The following is a 22,389-nucleotide window of genomic DNA, read 5'->3' as shown; positions in this document are numbered from 1 at the left end:
CTTGTGGTTCTATGATTCTGTGATGTCAGCCTTCACATGCAGATATTAGAAAAAAACATGAAATTTATCAAACACCTTAAAACTGAGATAAATACTTCAGTCCTGCATGTCATATACAGATTTTTTTAGCAGCACTTCAGGGCATCTTGGGTTAGTTTCTCTGCCTCACATGGTTATGGCACTAAGCAGATATATTACATAGACTTAACTATTATCTGACGTTTTTATATATTCAGTGAGACATTATTATAAATACAAAAGGCAATTAAACTTCAAAGAAAATTATTTACAAAAGAGGAACAAATACAGTTAGCTAGATATATGGATTGGTAAAAGAATGGCTATATCACTTAGAAGCATGGCTGTACATAATAGGGCTGTTTGTGTTCTTTATGGCCTACATAAAGTTAAGTTTGTTTGGGTATCTTAGCTAAGTATTTGCATATAAAGACATTTTAGATTTTTGAAAGTGCTGGTTCTATATAATAATTTCTTTTTATGCATTTTAAACTGCATCTCTATACCACTGTTTCTTCCAGATTTAAAATACGTATTTTAGCTCTTTCATTTAAATTATTCTAAGAGGTAAGGAAGACATTATTGCAGTATTGCTTTAAGCATTTGTTTGCTAGCAGAAGGCTGTAAGAGGCCAACATGCATTTGGTACTATTGTGATATTCTTATAGAATGCATCTGTCTCAGCTATTAACCATATGAGATTGGTTCAGCAGAGATTGCTGAAAAAGAGCATATTGATTGCTTAGCTCTGCTGTCAAAGGAGTACACTGCACAGTATTATAATGGATGCAGATTACAGTGATTGCTGTTGAACAAGAAAATTTTGAGAGGTTCTATTTATTTCAAATGCTTTAACAAAAGCAATTTGAATGAGCCAAAACACAGGTATTTTCCCTAAATTACTTTCAGTGTTCTTGTTCTTAATAGATTATATTTCAGAAAGTTCTGACAAGTGGGGTGGTGATGACTTCTGTACAGAATGGCAACTACGTTTTTGTGTGATAAAGCTACAAACAGTGCATTCAACCTAACTGAGAATAAAATTCAGTATTCTTTCAATAACTCCTCCTTCACCATCCCACATTTCAACAAGATTATTTTGATAGCATATTTAAAAATATGGATTTATTTAATGCAGTACTAAACCACATCTTTTTGTAATGTCAGTAAACTGTAAATGTTATTGTAAAACTAGTTATAACACGCCCAATTTTTTATCAAGCAGTGGTAAAGGGACAGTTCTAAATACATTTAACATTCAGCTTTGTAATTTGAACACTCTTAACTTATCAGAATATAATATGAAACATGACTTTATGTATCTCAGCCTCATTGCTCTGGGGGTTCAGAACTGACAAGGAGCTCCACGTGAATTTCCATGTCTATGTAGCAAAAAAATAGAAAGTATTTTTTTAAGAATTAAAATAAGTAAATTGTCAAGAAAAAAATAAATTATTTTTTCCTTTGTATGTTTTCCATGTGCACACATGCAAAAATCTGCCTTTAGCTTAGAAAAACTTGATAAAAAATAATTAACCGAGCTACTGGGGTAAATTCATTGTCTTCTCTAACCAGAGCTGTAGCAAAGGAAGCAAGATGGGGTCCACCAGAAACATCCTATGGATGGAAGAACCAAGAAAAAAATATGTTTCACCACTCCTTCTTCCTTTGCACTGGCAACCACAAAGAAGATCAGAATGCTAATCTGTAGTGATAGCATGAGCTGGAAAAGGTGATGTTTGCTCTTGGAAAGAAACCAAAGAAAAATAGAAGAGAAGCTGAGGAGATGAACATCTTTGCACGCTGGCTTTTGCATTAATTTGCTAAGAAGGGAAGTTGGCCTCACAGTTTTAGGTTTATCAGCCTTGTTGAATTCTGATACAGTATCTGTACTCTTTCAGCTTTCTGGAATATCCCTCATCACCCAATAGTCACTTAAATACTTCATAGGTTCAGCAAGACTGAAGACTTTTAGCAATGAGTGGGCTAGTGGCTGGTGGTTTTAAAAAAAACCCCTTTATTTTTGTAGATTGTGTTTTAGTGTTTAGATTAATGATTGGTAAAAGAACAGATGGACTTTCTTATCTCACTTTCACTTGCTTCATACTCAGTTTATTAGATTTACTCAAATATGTGTTTTTTATATTTGGAGTCGTTGCATCATTTTTTAATATACAAATTTAAAATATATTCACTGTGTGATTTTTGTATACTTATATGCTATACAACATTAACAAAATGTATTTTACTTATAAAGTATTTTTTGAAGATTGTAGACCTTCGATTAACAGACTGCCTTTTATTCTGCTTCTTTGATCTTCCTTTAAAGACTCTGTAATTTATACTCCCATACTTATTTGTTAATTTTTATGTCCTCTCTTTCCCATTGTCTTCCCATTGCTTTTCACTGGCAATTAATGTCCTTTCTATTGCCACTGGGCTGCAAAGGACTTTTAGAAAAAGATATCTCAGTAAGGCAATGCAGTTTTCTATCTGTTAGACAAATCCTTTTTCGTATCCACTTGCACTCAAAATTTTCCACATACAATTTTGCTGGTATTCACAATTTTTTCTTCATTTTCTTTGGGTGTTGGAAGTTTTCTGAAGTACCAAATATACCTTTACCTGGCTAGAATGATCTTTATTCTCCTCTTCCTACCACAATCATATCATTATTGTCAATGTCTAGGCTGCCACTAAGTTACATGCAGGGATTAGTTAATTTTTGCCCATTAGGATACTGAAATGAACTTTAAAATTTTAACAGCAAAGTGTACTAGTATAGTGTATCTTGTGAGGCTAGAAAGAAAAATACTTTTTCTTGATTGTCTCCTCTAAAAAAGAACCAAATCAATTTCATCATACCTGTTGGGATAAAATGTGGGCCAAGGACCAGCTCTGAGTCTGCACAGAATACTGTGTTTATTGTACCTATTTTTAGTTGACTATTATTCACTGAATACATTATTTAGAAAATGTTGCTGGTTTTTGATGAATAATTTATTCAGTTTTGTTGCTATCTTAGACCAGCTTTAATTATAACCCGTAGTGCAGTGCTGAAGGAAAGAGAGATGAGAAAAGATAAGCCCATCTATTGCTAGGATGCCTAGAGACTTAGGGCATTAAATATCATCCATCTAAGCTGAAATAAAAATCCTGATATTTTCAACTTGCATGTCACTTTTAAGTGTTTTTGATTTAGTCTATTTCTCCTTTCTTCCCCTTCCTCCCTGCCTTCTGTCAATTTTTGCCTCCAATTTTCCCTAAATTTCTATTCTATCTTTCCTGTCTCTTTTGTATTTCACCACTCACCTACCCTTGTCAACAAGCCCTCATTTTAGATATAGATTAAGAGTAGTCCAGCAGACCTCTTGAGAGTAAGTGGATCCTTCATAAAGCAGTTCTAAATTTATTAATTTTTCTCTGCTGATTCAGCTCAGTGGAGTGAATCTACAGGAAAACATTTCTGGGAGACATTTTATTTCCTTGTATGCTTCTGGTAAATGAAAATGGTTCTATGATCAGTGTATTTTAATAGTTCCCATATGAAACCATCATCTGCTCTTGTCCATCATTTAACTCAGGCTAGAAAAAAAAGTAAATTTACTGAGTTAGTCTGGCAACAACCACGAATGTAAATTTATAGAGGAGGGAAAGAAATGCAAATACATACATGTGCCAATCTTTAGGCAAGCTATAAAGACAGCTATTCTGAAGCAAGTAGGTACAGAAAACAGGACAGGCTGATTCCATCCAAGTCAAGCAGCAATCTATGTAACTGATGGGATATTGGCATTAGAAAATAACTTAGGCAGTTGGTGCAATATTCGAAATCATAAAAAATTACAAATGAATAAGAATGCCTGTGAACCAGAAGAATGTCTTAATTCATCACAGTGCTCTTAAATGGACTTCTATGCAATATCCTAATGCTGATGTGGATACTGCTACAGTTACCCAAAAAGGGAAAACCGAAGAAAAGACCCAGGGCGCCAAGCATAGTGATTTGAAAATATTAATATTTTAAATTTTTTCGAATGTGGACAGCTGGCTACTATAAAAAATCTCCTCATATCTTGTTCTTGCACTCAATGGAATGCAATCTGTAAAGTGCCCTTTCTCTGTGCTGGATTTCTCTGTACTTCATACTGGATTGTTCTTATGCAGGAATAATACAGGAGAACTCAAGTGCAATGCCTACCTAGCTGAGGTTCCCGGGCACTGTAAGAATGCAAATAATAACAGAAATTAGATTAAAGTTAGAAATGGTGTTTCTCTGGTGGTTCCAAGAGAATAACGTGGAGGTGATTCTTCTGGAGACTGGCACTGGTTAGAACAGTTAAATAGAATTGCACCTGGAACTTGCAAAGTACCAGCAGCAGCAGCAGCACATGATTTGTTAATATCTTAACATTTGCTATTTAATGCATTGAAAAGTAAAAGAATCAGGGTCATAGTCCCATATCTGTTATATGTTTAAAGTCTGCCAATGATGTAGCATGTGAGAGTGTGCCTTAAATGAAAACTTAATTGATTAAAATAAAATAAATGTTTCATTAGGCCCCTCTGATTAAACAGTTAATTGCAAGAGCAGGAAGCGTAAAAAACGTATATCAATATGTAGATATGAATATATACATATCGAGAGACCCAGCACTTTTCTTATATCATGCTTATAAATAGATTTGAGAAACTCAAGATATATAAGAAGCCCTTTCCAAGAAAATGCTGTTTAACACTGCAAACTCTACCTCAAATATGATCTACATTTTTTCTTTCTAGAAAACAGTTTTTAAAAAAAAATCCTCTGCATTTCTGTTCCTTGTCCTGAAAACCTGACCTACTGATACAGCATATTGTTAGCATATGTCTGATTCTTCATCAACATTTTTTTGACAATAAATATAAGTACTAATGTTTTTGGAAAATCTCCCCTCATTTTAGAAAGTCTCTACAGAGATGGGAAAATTGAAACGGTTACACAGAAATTGAAATAGAAATGTATGAGTTTAGGTAGCTATTTTGTACATATCTTCCTTATTTCCTAACTCGCTGGCAAGGTTTTCATATAACCCATGCTCTAGTAACTTTACAAAAATAAATCATAAAATGTTGCTTATTTTAAGTATGACATCTTTTCTGCAGCAGAGTACTATATAGATTAATAACAACAGCATGGCTTGGTGTCACAGCTGGATTTGTATCATGTATGTAATCATCAGTAATTTATTAATGAATTTTCTACAATAATTTGCTGATATTGCTTCTCAACTTAAAAAGAAGAAAAATACTCTTGTCCATCCAAACATTATTATTCTATGTGCAACCAGCAACACTTTTATAGTTTGCAATAAAAAGTAATCATGAGCTCCCCAATCTGTGGCCCACAATTATTAAATGGCATTATCTTTAAAATTAGCAGTTTATCAGACTCCTCAATATCATAGAATAAATACATTATCTTGAACACTAGTTTTTTATTAGACAAGTAAATGAAGCATAAAGGCCTAAATATCCCACATTCTGCAACTTTACAGTTGTAGCTGAGAACACAAGACAGTAATAAATCTACTTTAATAGATGTATTATGAGACCGCAGGTAATTTTTGAATAATATTTGAGTACCTGTATCATCTGTTAGAAATGCAGGCATGTAGCTTTTAAACAGAAAGCCAAAATCGCAGCTGAAGTGCAGGACAGAAAATGATAACAGTCCTTTTCTAGCTCCCTCACCAACTGGCTGGTGAATTTTATAGGTAGATTAAGTCATGGAAGATTAAGACAGAAGCTTTGCTCAGAGTACCTACCAGGCAAGAGAAAGCAAAATACAGCACTCCATTTACAATAATGTACCATGTAAAACCAGAAAAGCTGATTGGCAAAGCAATCATGTTTAAAATGTCCCTGAAGACTATAAATAAAACACTATTATATTTTATACCAGAGCTCTGTGGTATGACGACAACCCATTAACTCAATCAGAATAACGACAGGAGGGCCATCAGAATGATAAAGCCATTCTAATGAAATGCAGACTAAGATTAAAAAGAATTAAAAGTGACAAGTAAAATCCATTAAAGGACAGCCTTTAGCTACTGTAATCAAAGGATTATTACTTTTCTTGTCAATTAACAGCTGTGTGTCTATTTTTTCAGGCAACACAAAAGACTATGCCAAGTGTCAAAAAATCATTATTAATAGGAGGTCTTTATTTTTATTTATTTGGCTTGTGCAAGTACCCTGCAAGATCTCCAAATGAATCATGTACACAATTTAGAAGCCATAACACATAATTAACCACAGCATTCTGAATCTGTGTTATTATTGCCCTTAAAACTGAGTCTTACTGAACAAAGAGAGGAATTACAAATGGAATCAACTGCAAGTGTATTAATCAATTCCTTTAATTTATGTAAAATATGAGAAGCACACACATGCAGAAATGCTCTGTTTTTCATTCCTTGACATTATTTTATCTACACTTTGACACAGTGTTTAACATGACAGGACATTCCACCAATGCTGGATTTTGCAAATTGCATAGCAAATTAATTTCCTGTTCATTAACCTTGAAAATAATTAACAGCAAAAAATAAAACTTAAAAAAGTTTAAGATGAAATTAAATTCTTGAATACAACAGAGCAATTTACACCTTTTCTTGGAAAAAGAAAATGTCATCCACATGTCCGCACAGATTTTATGCTTATAAACATAAAAAATCTCATTTCAAAGTTTTTTATAATTAATATTAGACAATTAATATGATTAATAATGTTAATAATGTTAGCAGATGAGGCCAAAGAAGAGGTCACAGAAAAAATACTTTTCTCCTTTCTAATGTATCCATAATATGTTGCCATCATCTGTGTTGTTTCCATCATTTTTAGCAAATTGCCTTTACTTTATGCTGCTTCCAAATTGCTCAAACTACTTTCAGAACAGGAAAAATTATGTTATAGTTCCATGTTTAAACACATATGTCCTTTCCTCAGATAGATTATGGTGTTTTTTTGTCATTCAATCAGATTTTTTTCATCATTACAACTCTAAATAGATGAATGAATGGCCAACCTGATTAATCTTCTACTAATTCTGCATTTCTGAAACAAGCAAATAGTTTGCAGTGTTCTGCAGCGACTAAGAGAGAAAATTAAGACACCATAACATTTAAATTACATCCACTTCAATCTACCCTGATGAAACAAGAGTAATCATGAACAAAACATCACCCCAGTCCCCATCTGCACTCTCTAAATAAATGTCAGGATACTTTGTTCTCCCAGTGCTTATCAAAGAACGCAAGTTTCTCGAGGGCTGATAGACTAAATTCAGAATTATGCATAATCACATCAGTTGCAAGATTGATAGTTGCTCCTGTGAGAGGCATCTGAAAAAGCAAATGTTTTCATTTGATGCAAATTGGCTTACTACAGGGAGAATAGCAATGGCATTTACACCACCCAGGGAAATTTTTTTTGGTCAAACAGCATGACCTAAGGAATGCTATGTTTTCTGCATTACAAACTGTGTTTCTGAGAGCCAGTACAAGAACCTTAATATTTTCTTACTAAATCCTATCAATATGTTGAAGATTTTCAGTGAGTCACAATACTAAATTTTTGTATTAGATTATTAGATGCTTTATTTGTCTTGTATTTTTTAAACTTAAAACCATTGTAAGGAACTGTGTATTTCATTGAAACAGGTGATGGAATCCTGCTTCATTGCATAGTATTTAAATCCAGGATGAGAATTTGTCATTTCAGAACTTTAGGAAAAAATATCTGTATGATACTAGAAATGAAAAACTTATTTTTGCTGAAACACTTAATAAAAATATTTTCTACAACATCATATTGCAAAAAAAAAAAAAAAAAAAGCTTTTTTAATCCTTATTGTCTCCCTGAAAGCAAAAAGAAAAAAATAATCTGGCATTTTTATAAATTATTATTTTCTTTCACTTCATCTAAGAAGCAAAGGGAATGAAGGAATGATATAAATTCAAATAAGATTCCTGAGGGAATTCCGTCTTTTATTCTCATTTTAATCACATAATCTGTGTCTAATACTGTCAGTAGGCAATGTTATATTTTTTCCTGTTTTCCTGTACATTATCTTCCAAATTTTCCTTTCCTGGGTTGTTTAAAGTGTTCTGCTTGCTCTGTTCTTGGATAGGAGTTGTTTTCTGTGGATCACTGATTTTACCATATAATGCCATGACCTTTGCAAAGCTTTTCTCCCCTCTTTGAGTCTATTCTCACAGCTGCTTTAGAGAGGTCTGTTCATCGTCTTTTCAGACTGCCTGGAGAAGCTTGTTCATCAGCATTCAAATCTCTGGAGACAAACACAGCACAGTTCTGGTAAGGAACACATCTCTTAGCTGTGTGACACGTTTCACAGACAAATACTACAGAGAGTTTTCCATACAATACACAGAGCAAGTAGATAGGACAATATCAAAGATGTGTGTCCCAGTGGCTTCCAGAGATACTTTTGTAGAATGAAACACTTTGTACTTTTGTACTTTGTACTACTCTTTCTGGCATCTAGGTATGTCAACTTTCCCTAGCATGTCACACTTCCTTTCAAAACAATGGCAATGAAAAGTGTTCTCTGTCAGTTATAAAATAACATGTAATTGTACTAAATGGGGGCATACAATGTGAGAATGTGAATAACAGGGATATGAATAAAGTCTAGCTATGCCTAGTTGCTGCAAAATATTGGCATTATTTTCCATTTTGCAGGACCAGCTTTGCTACCAGTTCCAAAGTTATTAATATCAGAATATTTTGCACTAGTCCATCTGCAATTTCTAATTCCTAATCCTATAGGAAACTGTTTGAATAGCATCTGGACAAGAGGAATATCTAGGGACTGAAGGCAAAGAGGATTTATAGTTCCAGTCTTCAAGTGATGCAAGTGACTTGGTCATTTGCCACAATTGCAATGGCAGTAAGATCAGACCATAGCTGTAAATGATTTTCTCTGAATCCTGAAGAATTGGAAATTATTTCAAATGGCTCTAGTAAAGGTTCAGTCTCACAAGGAGCAAATTTTGATTTGAACATATCTAGAAAGATCCTGGGTGTTTAAAATTAATTCTCTCCATTATCTCATTATTTTTTTTTCTTTACTTTTTTTCTAGAATTCTCTTAATAACCACTATCTAATATGGATGGATTTGTTGACCTGCCATCACATCAGTTTTCATGCACCAAAACGTAATCTATTGTCTTAATGTAGAGTTGCATGACATTTTTCCTCTACCAGAAATCTGACTAATGTCAGTGACGGATTTTTTAGATTCATTGTGGTAGATATGTTTTGGGGTTATTTTTGACAGATGGTTTTCTCCCTGTCTTTGTTTTACCTCAGGAGGATTAAAGTTTCTATTTATACAGGGGCTTTTATAGATTATGTTTTTTCATACTGATTAAGTTTGTGCACCCTTTTGTAGGTCAGACCCCTACTCAGTCCTAACTCCACTCATTGAGAAACCTGGTCTCTTAAAGACATATTCAGGCCAATGCAAAACAAAGTGTCTTGAGATACTACCACCTTATATTTACTGGGTGGTCATCCTTTGTGTGTTTCAACACATTTTCCCTTTCTGTAGCAGAAAAATAATAAGGGCATGCAATAACAGAGGAAAAAAGCTTCACATTTATCTGAGGGTTTATAAATATAATGAAAGGTTTAAATTTACACTGAAAATCTGGATCAATAATTATTTATTCCTGCATCATTGTCCACTCAAATTGCCTTTCTTAGGCCCTTCAAACATATCTTAAATACAAAGACAAGCATCCTTACTCTGCTCAGCAAGGCAATCTACAGAACAATCTACATGTAAAGTGCTGAAGGGTGTTCATCACTAACAGCAATCAGATTGTACCCGGTCTACACGTACGCTTCTGCAAGAAGCGTTTTGAATTATAAAGTTGAACTTCTGTGAAAGGGACCTGCTCTTACTTTCAGCCACCTGCTATTTGGAAAGGAGCTGGAGACACCAGTGGCAATCAGGCTGTTGGGTGACTTCCCCACCCTAGACAAGTTTGCTGCATGCTGCAGAATGTGTTTTCTTCCAAGCAGTGAGGACCCTGCAGACAGCAGCCCCTCACACAGATGAAACTGTTGGTTGATGGCTGGACTCCGGGGATATCAGAATGAGATCCTTTACCTGGAGAACCTTTACTATCTCCTGCCAAATCACCTGACAATGATAGTTATCATCCACTGATTAGACTCTTTTCTTCCAAAGTGTCATATTTTTTACATAGAAGGAAAGGAATAAAACCTCCACCCGTCTTTCACAAATTTTAAAAGTGCCCAACCTTGCTTGAGAAGTTTTTCTTCCATTTCACTGCAACTTAAAGTGAAACAGGTGTCCAAGGTCCACACACAGTTGACACACAAAGCAAATATCTCTGAAGATCCATTCAGTACCTAACTAGGTAGCTGAATTATGCCCATAATGTTTATAAATGTTTTAATCTTCACACTGAACAGGAAAAATTGTGAGTAAGGATAGTCCCAACTCTTCTTGAAGAAATTGCAGTGTGATCTGCACTTCCTTCATTTTCTATTCTTTAATTTTAATATTCCTACAGTGCTTGTGACTTCCTGTGATGTACCAAGAACACACTGCAAGGAAAGGTTGAAATGCAGCTGCCGCGTCCCAAATACAAGACAGAAGCTAACACAGATACAGGCAAGAAGAGCTATTTTAGCTTGTCCTGACTGAAATATTGTCTGTTTAAAGTCTAAATGCAACTCATACATTTAATTTTATCACACAACTTCACAGAGAAAAATATTTCAGTACATCCAAGTTCCTTGCTGAACTACATAGTGCAACAGCCTGTTGAGGCTGAGATGACTGAGGTCCCAACACAGTAACATGTTCACTGTATATGGTCCATAACATTCTGTAATAGATGAACCTTTTAGAGTTTGGAGTTGTGATTTGTTCCCTTCACATTTTTTTGGAAAGATGAGTCATTCTCAAGCAAATGAAACACTTTGCACACCATTTCACTTCTGTCATGCATTATTAAAGGCTGGCATATCTTTACCCATACATTTTGTGTAATTCAGCCATTCCTTATGTTCCTTTCCATAAAACACACTTGTGCTGTTGGCACCATCATAATCCCATAAACTGTGATAGTGATGAAAGGGTCAGCACATAACAGGCAATGAGGATAAGCTTCATCTTCAGCAAGATGCATTTCTCTGACCTAACATTAGTCCACAAAAGTGTAAACACCCAGGCTATTATTTATTAGTGCAGTAAGAAGAAGCCCTTGAATGCTCTGTCACCGTTATATTCATCGCAGGAGAGAGGAGAGATAGCTAAAGACAACTTTTAGATGGGTAAATCCAGATTACATAAATCCTCCCCTACATGCATGCATGAGCATCTCAAGACATGTACTTTGCACTGGAAGTAGTTTCATGTCACATTTGAAAGTCATCAATAAAATTAAGTTGCCTAACCCTTTCTGATCGCCCATGAATTATTTTAGGTTTACTGATCAGTTAACTTATTGGAAAGACTTGAGTTTTAAGCTGGCAGAAACCATGTTCATATTATTCCAACTCCAATTTGCTGGCCTTCCATAGGCAATTTTTCTACTTAGTTTGACCATGCTTACTGAACTGTGTTCTCTGAACTTTCTGATAATGATTTTAACAACTTTTCAAATACCGAATATTTTCTGGCTGGAATAGCTGCTATAGTGTGTGAACATTCCAACACTGACTTTTACGTCTCATCTTGCATTTTTTAAGTTGTGCACATAGAATTGCTGCCCATTTCCCAGAATGCACAAAACCCAAATACTCTTGCTGGATATCTTACATCAAGTCTTGTTTCAGAATAAGGACATTAACTTTCACAGTTCCCATCAGACTCAATGATATAATACAGAAGAGAAGGGTGACAAGAAATAACAAAAGGTTCAGCAATGATCTGTCAAATGCCAATCACTTCAGCAATTTTGGACCACACTTTGAAAGAGACTAAGGAGCTAAATGCATCAGGATCATACTTTTGACTAGCATAATGTTGCCTTATTGTTTTGTTGACAGGAAAAGTTTCTGGCAGCTCTTTGGCATAAAAAGCTTTACTCCTTATGTCTCTCTGAAGGTTCACTTGCAGCAGCTCCTCCTCCTCTGCAGTTCATAGCCAAGGTAAAACTGGTGACTAGGATTTTTTCCCAGAGAAGAGAAAGGCAGCACACTGTTTTATATCAAGGTAAACTTCAAATTAAACTGCCTTATAAAGCCCATACCTTTGCAGATGGTTATAGAAATGTTTAGCCAGAACAGACATGAGTGGGAAGGAAGCCGGCCATTATGGTTGTACCAAAAGGATCACATGGCTGGACAGTGGATGTTAGGGAAATCTCAGGGTGCTCATGGGCTGGAGTGATGAGGATCAACAGCCATGAGAGTTTTTCTGAAGGGGCAAAGCAGGACTCTACAGCTTGGGCTCATCCCATTCCCAGGATGCAGGGCAGCGGGGGCAGCCCCAGCCATTGAGCACTCAGTTGGGACTGGACCAAGCTGGGATATTGGCTCACAGGCAGAGCTGTGAGGAAAAGGAGTCCAGAGCTGCTACAGGGTGGCTCTGGCAGGGACTGATGTTTCTGCAAGGGAAATGAGCCCCAGCAAGAGCTGGGCAGCAACCTCAGGCCTCTGGATGTCCTCCAGACTGGGAGAATAGACCAGCTGAAAACCTGACTTTGCTAGATATTTTCACTGAAAGTTTAAGCAGAACAGGTAACAGGTGTTGTGATAAGGATAAGGTAATGTGATAAGGAAAATTGGAAGTTTATCATTCTTATTGCAGGTGAAAACCATATTTCTTATTTCTTATTACAGGTAAAAAACATGCATGTATATAATATGAAATATATATCCAAATGGTACAGTTGGACTATCCTGAGGGTAAAAAAGCTGGAAACAGGATGAAAACCAAAAGCTGTTGTGCTACACAGAACAGTTTGGAACCTGTGGTGGAACAAAAAGACAAAAGTTTAATAATAGTCCTAAATTATGTTTGTCATCAGTTTGGATATGATAACATAATGGAATAGGAAAAATTTTTCAAATTTTCAGCTGGCCTGGTTAAGTACTATACGACTGTACAATGGTTAGCCCACCTGGACCCAAAGCCAGGCTCTACTTGCCTCAAGGAACCTCACTGGAATGACAGAATTAAAGTTTGCCATTTCAGTTGCCACAAGGAAGAAAATGAGAGTCATTATGACTTCTTTCTCTTTCATATCCTTGAAGGGAAATGCTATAAGTCTTCTAAATATGTGGACTAATAAAGTCCTAATGCTTAATAAAATTTTTGTGGGGAAAAAGAAAGTTAGATATTGATGCTAAGATACTTATTTTAGAATAAAAGGAAAGATGGAGAAATTAACTAACAGCTGTGGCAGAACAAAATTCAACTCTTTTTTAAATTATAAACTGCATCCAAAACACAATAACGTCCCATAACTAGAATTTAAAGTGAGGAAATTCAAAACATAACTTTCTTTAAGAAGCACTTAAAAAGATGAAGCTGTAACTGTTAATTTGTGCAGGAGTACATTAAATTGCCAATTGTAAGACAAGAGAAAACATTTATGTGCATTTTTCAGAAAGAAATATATTGCCTTTAAAAAAAGATTAACAGACTGGTAGATAAGTCATTCAGCTCTTGCATCGATGAAAGTATAAGTCATAAGATGATATATGGTATCTATGGGCTGAATACCAACAAAATAACATTTTCATATTTTGAAGCTTTTATCTATATTTTTAAAAGAAACATTAGAAGCTTTTCAGAATGTTTGTCCACTGGTTTTGGGTGGCCTAATTTAAAAATTGATGTTATAGAAAGCAATACCATTACACAGTATTTCCTCATGTTGGCTTTCTGAGAAGTTTGGGTTGCTCTCAAATTGCTCTGGAATCAGTGTTAGAAGAATTACACTTTCAGACAGTATCTGAAAAGTAAAAAATTAGTAACATTGGTGAAGATATTGTGCCTGACATGAAAACAGTCATTAGCATACTTAAATTACACTGAAACTTTGTAATATATTAGGTGTCCTATAAAGAAGGAATAAGATATGTACCAGAACAGAAAAAAATAATTTATCTTGTCCACATCTGCTTTTCAAGGACAAGGACAGCTAAGTCTGAAATGTTTTGTTTTTGTTTTTTTTTTTTCTATTGCAATTACAAAATCTGTCAATATTGCTCATTGCATCTCTTCCAGCAAGCTTACTCCAAATAGCTACTTGTTTTCCTTGCCTTCCATACACTTTCACTTTGTATTTTATTTTGTGGTAATTTAATCTTATCTTCTTAGATAAAAACATAAACAAATAAGTTTGTTATTTTCCTCTCCACTGCAGCCTCTAAAAGATTGTCACGGTATTCAAAATATTTAAAGAAATATATTTGTCTTCTAATGAAAAAAAGGAACAGAACCAAAATGTTGACCCCATGTAGACTCTCACAATTCTTATTCTTATGTGTCTTACCATTTTGTTGCAAATGGTACAACTTACTGTAGACTGAAAGCCACTTGATTTTAATTTAAATTTTCATCCAAAGAGCTTGATGAAAGCTTGATCAAAGCCTTGACCAAAGTAAGCTAGGAAAATATTTCCTCCCCTGTGGGCTCCAATGTATTTTTGACACAACTTAGTGCAATACTCTGAGCTGTCATATTACCAGCAATAGCCTGGCCAGCTGGACCAGGGCAGCGATTGTCCCCCTGTATTTGGCACTGGTGAGGCTGCACCTCGAGCCACATTCAGTTTTGGGCCCCTTGCTACAAAAAAGACATTGAGAGGCTGGAGCATATCCAGAGAAGAGTAATGAAGATAGGCAACATGAGTCTGGTGAGGAGCTGCTGATGGAGCTGGGATTGTTCAGCCTGGAGGACTCTCAGGAGGGACCTCATTGCTCTCTACAATACCTGAGAGGAGTCTGCAGCTAGGTGGGGATCAGCCTCTTCTCCCAGGTAAGCAGTGACAAGAAGACAGGAAATGGCCTCAAGTCCCACCAGGAAAGGCTTAGATTGGATACAAGGAAAAATCTCTTCACTGAAGGTGTTGTCAAACATTGGCACAGTCTCCCCAGGGAGGTGATTGAGCCATCATCCCTCGAGGTATTTAAAAGATGTGTAGATGTGACATTGAGGTTTGGTGGTGGACATGGAACTGTAAGGTTAATGGTTGGATTGGATGATCTTTAAGCACTTTCCCAACCTAAACAGTTCTGTGATTCTCTGATTCAATATTTGAATACTACCAATAAGATTTCCTCTTTCAGGAAACATTTAAGCAATCTTATTTTTTGTTTCAGAGTTGCTATATTGGCTTACTGAGGAACATATTTTTACTTGTTATGGTTTGTGGTCCTGTGTATCATCCTCTGCATGTAATTTTATTACTGAACTTAAAATAAAAAGCTGAAATCATTTAGCATTGTTCATTACTGTACTAAGAATTTTAAATTATTATGATTGTTTCAAAGTAAATATTTCTCCATAAAAATATAATCACTTTAGGATCTTGATATCAACTGGAAAAATAATTATTAATGTTTCAATTTTCAGTAGATGCTTCATTCCATCATTTTGATTTACAACCATTTTAGGAATATTATAATTCTAGAGTACAGTAGAAGATTTTCATTAGTATAAAGAGATATGACTTTTCATACTAGAATACTAAAAGAAAAAGTTAAAGAACATCTAAAAGGAAGTCTTAAAATTCATTGCTGTATCTTGATCTATTATCTTGACAAGAGCTGAGTGCAAAAATGGACAGTATGATCTGAGCAGGGTCAGGGTTTGATCTGACCAGGGCAGGCTGTAGTTCTACTTTTCTTTCTTTCTGCAACTTCCCCAAGACTAAATGATCTTTTATTTTGTTAAAAATAGCCCCATCCCTCTGAGTTTAGGTGTCTGACAATTTCTACTTCTTGTCCTGCCTTGTTCTATTGTGATGTTGCTGGTTCCTCTTACTGTTTGAATTTTAGGAGCTATTTCAGTACATTCAAACTGTCCCAAGACGAGGTTGCGGACAACAATGTAACATATTTCAGTTTTGTATTTAACATAAGATGGAAATGCCAGATTTTCATTTGTCTCAACCGTATTATCAGTATCTATCTATCTATCTATCTATCTATCTATTCTGTGATTCTGCTGCCCACAGAAAATCTTTGTTTAACTACCTTCTATACCTGCTCCAATAATTTGCATATTAAGGTTCACTTCTTTGGTTTTGTCTAAAAGAAACTATTGAAAAATAACAAAAAAATCTGCCATTCTAATTCTATTTATCTTTCAAGCATAAATTAGTTATGTCTTTTGAACATATCAGCTCTTTCTGCTTTTTTTTCTTATATTAGAAAAATATATATTATATTTTCTTATATTTTCTCATATTTTATCAATAGCAGAGAATAAACAATGCTGTCACCAGAAAATCTGAGATAAATTTAAGCAGAGTAATAGCAAGGATATGAGTTTTGAAGTCTCAGGAGCATTCCTGACCATATAAATATATGTAACAATGTATACGAAACCAATTCCAAGGTCATTCAGTCAAAATTTTCTGGAAATTTGACACTTCTCTTGTTATTTCCAATTTGGAATGCCTTTTTTTTTTTTTAATTTACTTTCACCAAGCCTATTTTAACCTAAGTAGTTTTGAAATACTGATAAAATATGCAATTGCAGCTTCCTTCTGCTTAAGCTCATGAGTTTTAGCAAGCAATTTGGGTTAAGGTTTCTTTCTTGTTTTTCATAAATAATGGCTCATAAATTGGTCAAACATTACTATTTTATTTCATTAAAATTCACAGGAATTTCGCACTTGATTAAGTAAATCTTCCTAGTGCAACAGCATAATGAAAATATCTCAAAGTCATTAATTACCTGTTTATTCCAAAAAAAGCATAACAAATTTACTATAATGAAGAAAGAATTAAAACATATTTTCCCCAAGAATGACTGAGCAACCACCACTTCACAGGACAGCACTGCCAATGCAATGTTTTGGTGTAGTAAATTGCTGAACGAGGTGCGCTCGTCGCTCCTAGGCCATCTCCAGGAGATCTCCTTGGCACCTTTAATGGTGACTTTGCTGCGTACCATCTCCATGAAGAGCCATGCCCTGCCCCTGATTTGCAGAACTAAAGTATTGTTTAAATTTCCTTCTTGGGCTCATAACAAACTGCAGAGCAATTTGAGAATGAACAGTACTAGATTTTTTGTGGCAATATTAGGGAAAGGAAAAGTAACCAGAGATTTTCATGCAGGAGAAGGATTTAACTTCTGCACATTCTTTCACAGACATGTGGCTTTTCATCTTCTTATCAACCGTGAGTTACACAGGCTGCATTTATTAGAGTGTAAGACTCCTCTATGCATATCTTTAAAATGACCCTCATTTTACTTCAAGACATTCAATTGTTCCTTGTTTTTCCTATTAGTATGCCCCAGTGAACACAAGCATTCATCACTAGAAATGTCAGACATAACTGAGAATTTCTTCAAAAGCCATTTTTCATTACACAAAGACAAAGAGAAAAGAAAAAAAAAAGAAATTGATATTTTATATAGCTTCAGTTTTCCTCAATGTGTCCTTGATTTATGGTACAGTTGTCCTTGATTCCTTTGTTTGAGTTTTAAATGAATACCTTCTATTTAAAGAGTGCACAATATTATGTACATGTAGATAGCTACACATCCTCCCACATGCTGCTTAAAAGAGAATTATAAAACAATGACAAAATGCACTGTCCTTTCACACTGGAAATCTCACTGTATAATCAAAACTGACTTACTTCATGTATGCAGTGTGCATTTAGTTAATTAACTTCCTTCTGGCACCTCTGAAGCAAAAATCAATTTTTCACAGGATCATTTTTCCCTCCTTGTAATAAGTAACACTTAATATTTGCTGGTACTGTGATAAAATGTATTTTGAGGTATTTTTATGGAATACTAAATTAAATGTTTCAATTAGAGCTTCAGTGAGCTGTTCAGCTAAGATTTGAATGAACCTCTGTAGGCCAACCTTAAAAAAAATCCCAATCCCCAGGCCTATATTTTCATGCACTCTATAAAGATGTGTCAGACTTGCAATTAAAATAATTCATTTTTCTAAATAAGCTGAGAGAGATCATATCTCTTTTGTTCAATTACTCCTGTTCCTACCACTTTTTCTTCTATGCTATTGTGCCCATGTGAATCTGGAGCAAAAAAATAATGTGAGAGTTTGGAGAGTAAGACTGGAAGTTAGGATCTGTGAGCTCCAAATTTGCAATATGAAAAAGAAATTATATTTTTGATTGTTTTGTTGATTTTTCCCAGTGGGCAAGACCCGTCAACATCCATCAGCTGAACACCTCTTTAGACTTTCTCTATTAGCATCCTCAGGGTCCTGCCACAGAATACTTAATCCTAAGACTATTGTTTCTTGCCTTATCTCTCCTCTTTGGTCTTTAGGCTTGTCATCGCCCCCTTGAAACTGTTTTTATCTGCTGTCATTAGGAACCTTCCACATCTGTCAAATTAGAGCTTTGAACACTCTAAGTCTCATCAGAGAGTGTTTCTTAATCTTTGCTTTGTGAAGACTGGGAGTATTTCTGACATCTTTTTCTAATTTCTTTATTCTCTAGGTTTGTTTTTTTTTTTCCTTTTTGGTGGCTAAGGATTGTGATAAAACAGATGGTTCCTGTGAAAGTCCTAATCAATTTGATAGGAACACAGACACAACATTTTTTTTATTACACTAGGTATGCATCATACTCATAATAAAACTGAAAGAAGCTCAAAACATTTTCACTTCTCCCAGTCATGCCTTTCAGGATTTAATCTCATAAATCTTCAGAAACACAAAGCATAAGCTTTTTTTTTTTCCCAAGGAATTTTTCCTTTATAAAATTTATCCCCAAATAAGAAATATTAGCAATGCAAGAACCAGAAAATAAATGGGCAGAACTTTTGTGCAAAACATTATGTAATTTTTACTGGTTTTATATTAGTGCTGGGGCAAAACAGAGCCCTTAAGTGTTAAGATAAATCTCTGAGATGACTCAGTGCCACAAGTTCAGATGTCTTAGAGCTCTGAGCACGAAATTCATCATTCATTGGTAGTATATGCATTTAAAGGATGCAAATATTAATAATTTATCAATAATTCTGTGGGGTATTTTTTGTAAGATCAGATTTGGGTGGGGTTTTTTTGACTGTTTTACATTGATTGTGCTTTAGACAAGCACTGAGACACACACAGCTAGTGGATTCTACAGGACACTGGCATATAATTATGCTTAAATATGTTCTTTATTGCTGCCCTAAAAAGTCAGAATGGAAAACAAAACAAAGGAAGCAAAAAAGAGAAAGAGAAAAATTACTTTACATTCCTTCTCCCCTTAAAAGGGCCCTTTCTAAAGCTAGTAGGAAAAAATCAAAAGTATACACAACTTGGATAATCATGAGGTCAATAAAATTCAGCAACTCTTAGAGGATACTCAAGAGACATTGTAGAATAATAATTTTTTATGAATGAAATAATATGGAAATAAATCAGTAACTTTCATAATGATCTGAGAAAGATTCTTATCTGAACCAATTATAAAGGAAAACAGTCATAAGGACAAAATCTCCTAAAAAACACAGAATGTAAGCTAAAGACAAACAAAATTCCCAGAATAAAAACCAACATTTTTAGATAAATAATAATCTATTATGTTATATTTTCTGACACTGACTAATATTTTCTTTTTTGCATGGGTAGCTCATAGGCACTCTCTAAGAAATTATTCTGTTTAGAGACACTCAAGCAGCAAATAAACTTCAGTTGAGTGCACTTTGCTCTCAAGAACTGCACTAGAAATAAAAACAAATATTATTTAAGCATCTAATCAGATAGATATCTAGTATATGTGTGCTGCACTGTTAAATTGGCTACATCATATATATAATACATATCCTGTTTACCTTGTATGCAAATGTTAATGTGTTATTTTAGTGCACTCATTTAATCTGTACAGTAGAAAATATGTAGAAGATACAATTTTCCACTTTGATGAAATATTGGGTTCAATTCAATTTTTTTGTGGTCTAGGCAATTACACCAATCCTGAGAATGTCTTAGTCATTCTCTCTCTCAACCTTAGCATTTAATTTACAAAAATAATTACATTTGTATTATTTCAGTATCTATGCTGATAGAAGAGCTGTTACATTTTCCAATAAAACACTATATTCATTGGATAGTTTCTAAATAAAATTCTGCTAGCAATATGGCTGAGATCAAATTAATTATAAATGTAGCTAAAAGGATGTCACAAGGTTAGAAACACCAGTAAACCATGTGTCACAGCAAAGACCACATTAAACATGCTTTCAGGATTTAATTCTGAAGATTTATATGTCACTTGACTTATCTCTTCCATTTCAATATCTGCATATATCTCCCAAGACATAAGCATTATAAAACCTGACTATTGCTGCTAAAACAACGGAGAATTTTGTTTTGCTAATAGCACAATTGGTTTCCCAAACAGGAAATTAGAAACCGCACCCTTAGGAGTATTTTTGAACTACAGCGAAATGAAATAAAACTCTCTTCATTGCTATTGACAGAACCTAATAAAATGCTTCACACTAAATTGCCTTTGATGCATTCTGCACATAAAATTAATTATGGAAATAGTATAATATCTTATCTCTACGGATAATTACAACAGTAATCATACTTATGCTGTTGTGTTGTTTTTTTTTTTTCCTTTTCGCAGGTGAGTATATTCCAAAAGTAGTGTGAAATAAAACTCTGCTTTTACCTACATTGTAACTGCCTGATGTATCACAGAGGGGCTGAAGCCAGGAGAGCCCACTGAAGCCCATCCAGTTTAGTGCTCTGCTCTGGACGGGGTCAGCTGGATCAGGACACTCAGGGCAGTGCTCGGTCAGGTTTTCAGTATGCCCACGGATGTACATCATTGAGCAACCTGCACCAGTACTCAGTTACCCACACAATAGAAAAATATTTTCCTAATGTTCAGACAGAACCTCCCGTTTGTGTTGAGTTTGTGCTCATTGCTTTTTGTTCTGTCACTGAGGACAAACTGAGAAGACCCTGGCTTCATTATCTTTGCAACCTCTCCTCAGGTACTTGTGCACATTGATCAGATTCCCTCTGAGCCTTTTCTTCTCCAAGCTGACCAGTCCCAGCTCTCTCAGCATTTCATTTTGAGAAAGATGCTCCAGTCCTTACAGTCCTTACAATGTTTTGTGTCCCTTTGCTGGACTCTTTCCACATCTCTTTTGTACTGAGAAATCCAGGGTACTGGATTTCCCGCTGTACTTCCAGGGTGGCTTCACCAGTGCTGAGGTAAAGGAGGACACTGAGGACCTCAGCCCTTTACATGACCTCTGTCACTAGGACCCATGCCCACTCACAGAAAGCCTCTATTGTCCCCAGCCTTTCCTTTCCTTCCAGCGTAGCTGGATCATGTCTGTGACAATTCTTGCCAAGATTCAGCTCCAGGTGGGCTTTATCTTTCCTAACTCCACTCCTGCATGCTCAGACAGTGTCTCTAGCTTCCTTCTGACTGTTCTGATCCTACTGCCACCACTGCATGATCCCTTTTTTTGTTTCAATTTAGTCATGAGCTCCTTATTCAAACCTGCTGACTCTCCGCACCTAGGCTAGACTTCCTCCTCGATTGTTCCTGAGCTTAGATGGTCTGTTCCTGTTCCTCAGCACCAAAGCAATTCCCAAACATATGACAGGAAGGCTTGTGTAGGTGGTGTGGCAAACACAATCTCATGAGGAACCCAAGTCTCCACTGTGCTGAGAGATCAGGTCACCCAGGGCAGAAATTTTCTGCCCTTTTTCACAACAAACACCATCTCATATCTCTTCTTCCAGAGTTCTCCAACTCAAACACAAATGGTTCCAATATGCTGCCGTTCTAGACACTGTTTGCACATTTTCCTGTGTCTCATGCACTCATTTTAAATGACAGCAAAGAAGAAATAGAAAAAAACAAGATATGTATCTCATGAAATGCATGTCTCACAATCATAGACATTTTGCCTTCTGCATTCCCCCACCCGCTGTCCTTGTTTATTACCATCCCTTACTATGTTATGTGCAATTTAAATTGCATGCTCCACGAGGTAAGGATATGTCAGATTTTATTTGTCTGTACAATGGTATGCACACCTATGGCACTACAGAAATAATTAATAATAACAATTTATGACAGAGTACATTGCTATTAATCATCACATATTGTGTTCACTATGGTAAGACACAAAAAGCTTT

The 22,389-nt window shown here is 35.3% G+C and overlaps 1 protein-coding gene across 1 annotated transcript in view; it reads right to left on the bottom strand.

The window, feature by feature from the left end:
- The window catches only part of ZNF804B (zinc finger protein 804B), a 221,845-nt gene that overhangs the window by 59,589 nt on the left and 139,867 nt on the right, over positions 1-22,389 (bottom strand). The gene's annotated exons all lie outside the window — the stretch shown is intronic.

The sequence above is a fragment of the Cinclus cinclus genome, chromosome 1 (assembly GCF_963662255.1).
Source record: "Cinclus cinclus chromosome 1, bCinCin1.1, whole genome shotgun sequence".
In the NCBI taxonomy this organism is placed as follows: Eukaryota; Metazoa; Chordata; class Aves; order Passeriformes; family Cinclidae; genus Cinclus; species Cinclus cinclus.
Note: the sequence above shows the minus strand (reverse complement) of the source record. Positions and strands in the feature narration are given on the sequence as shown.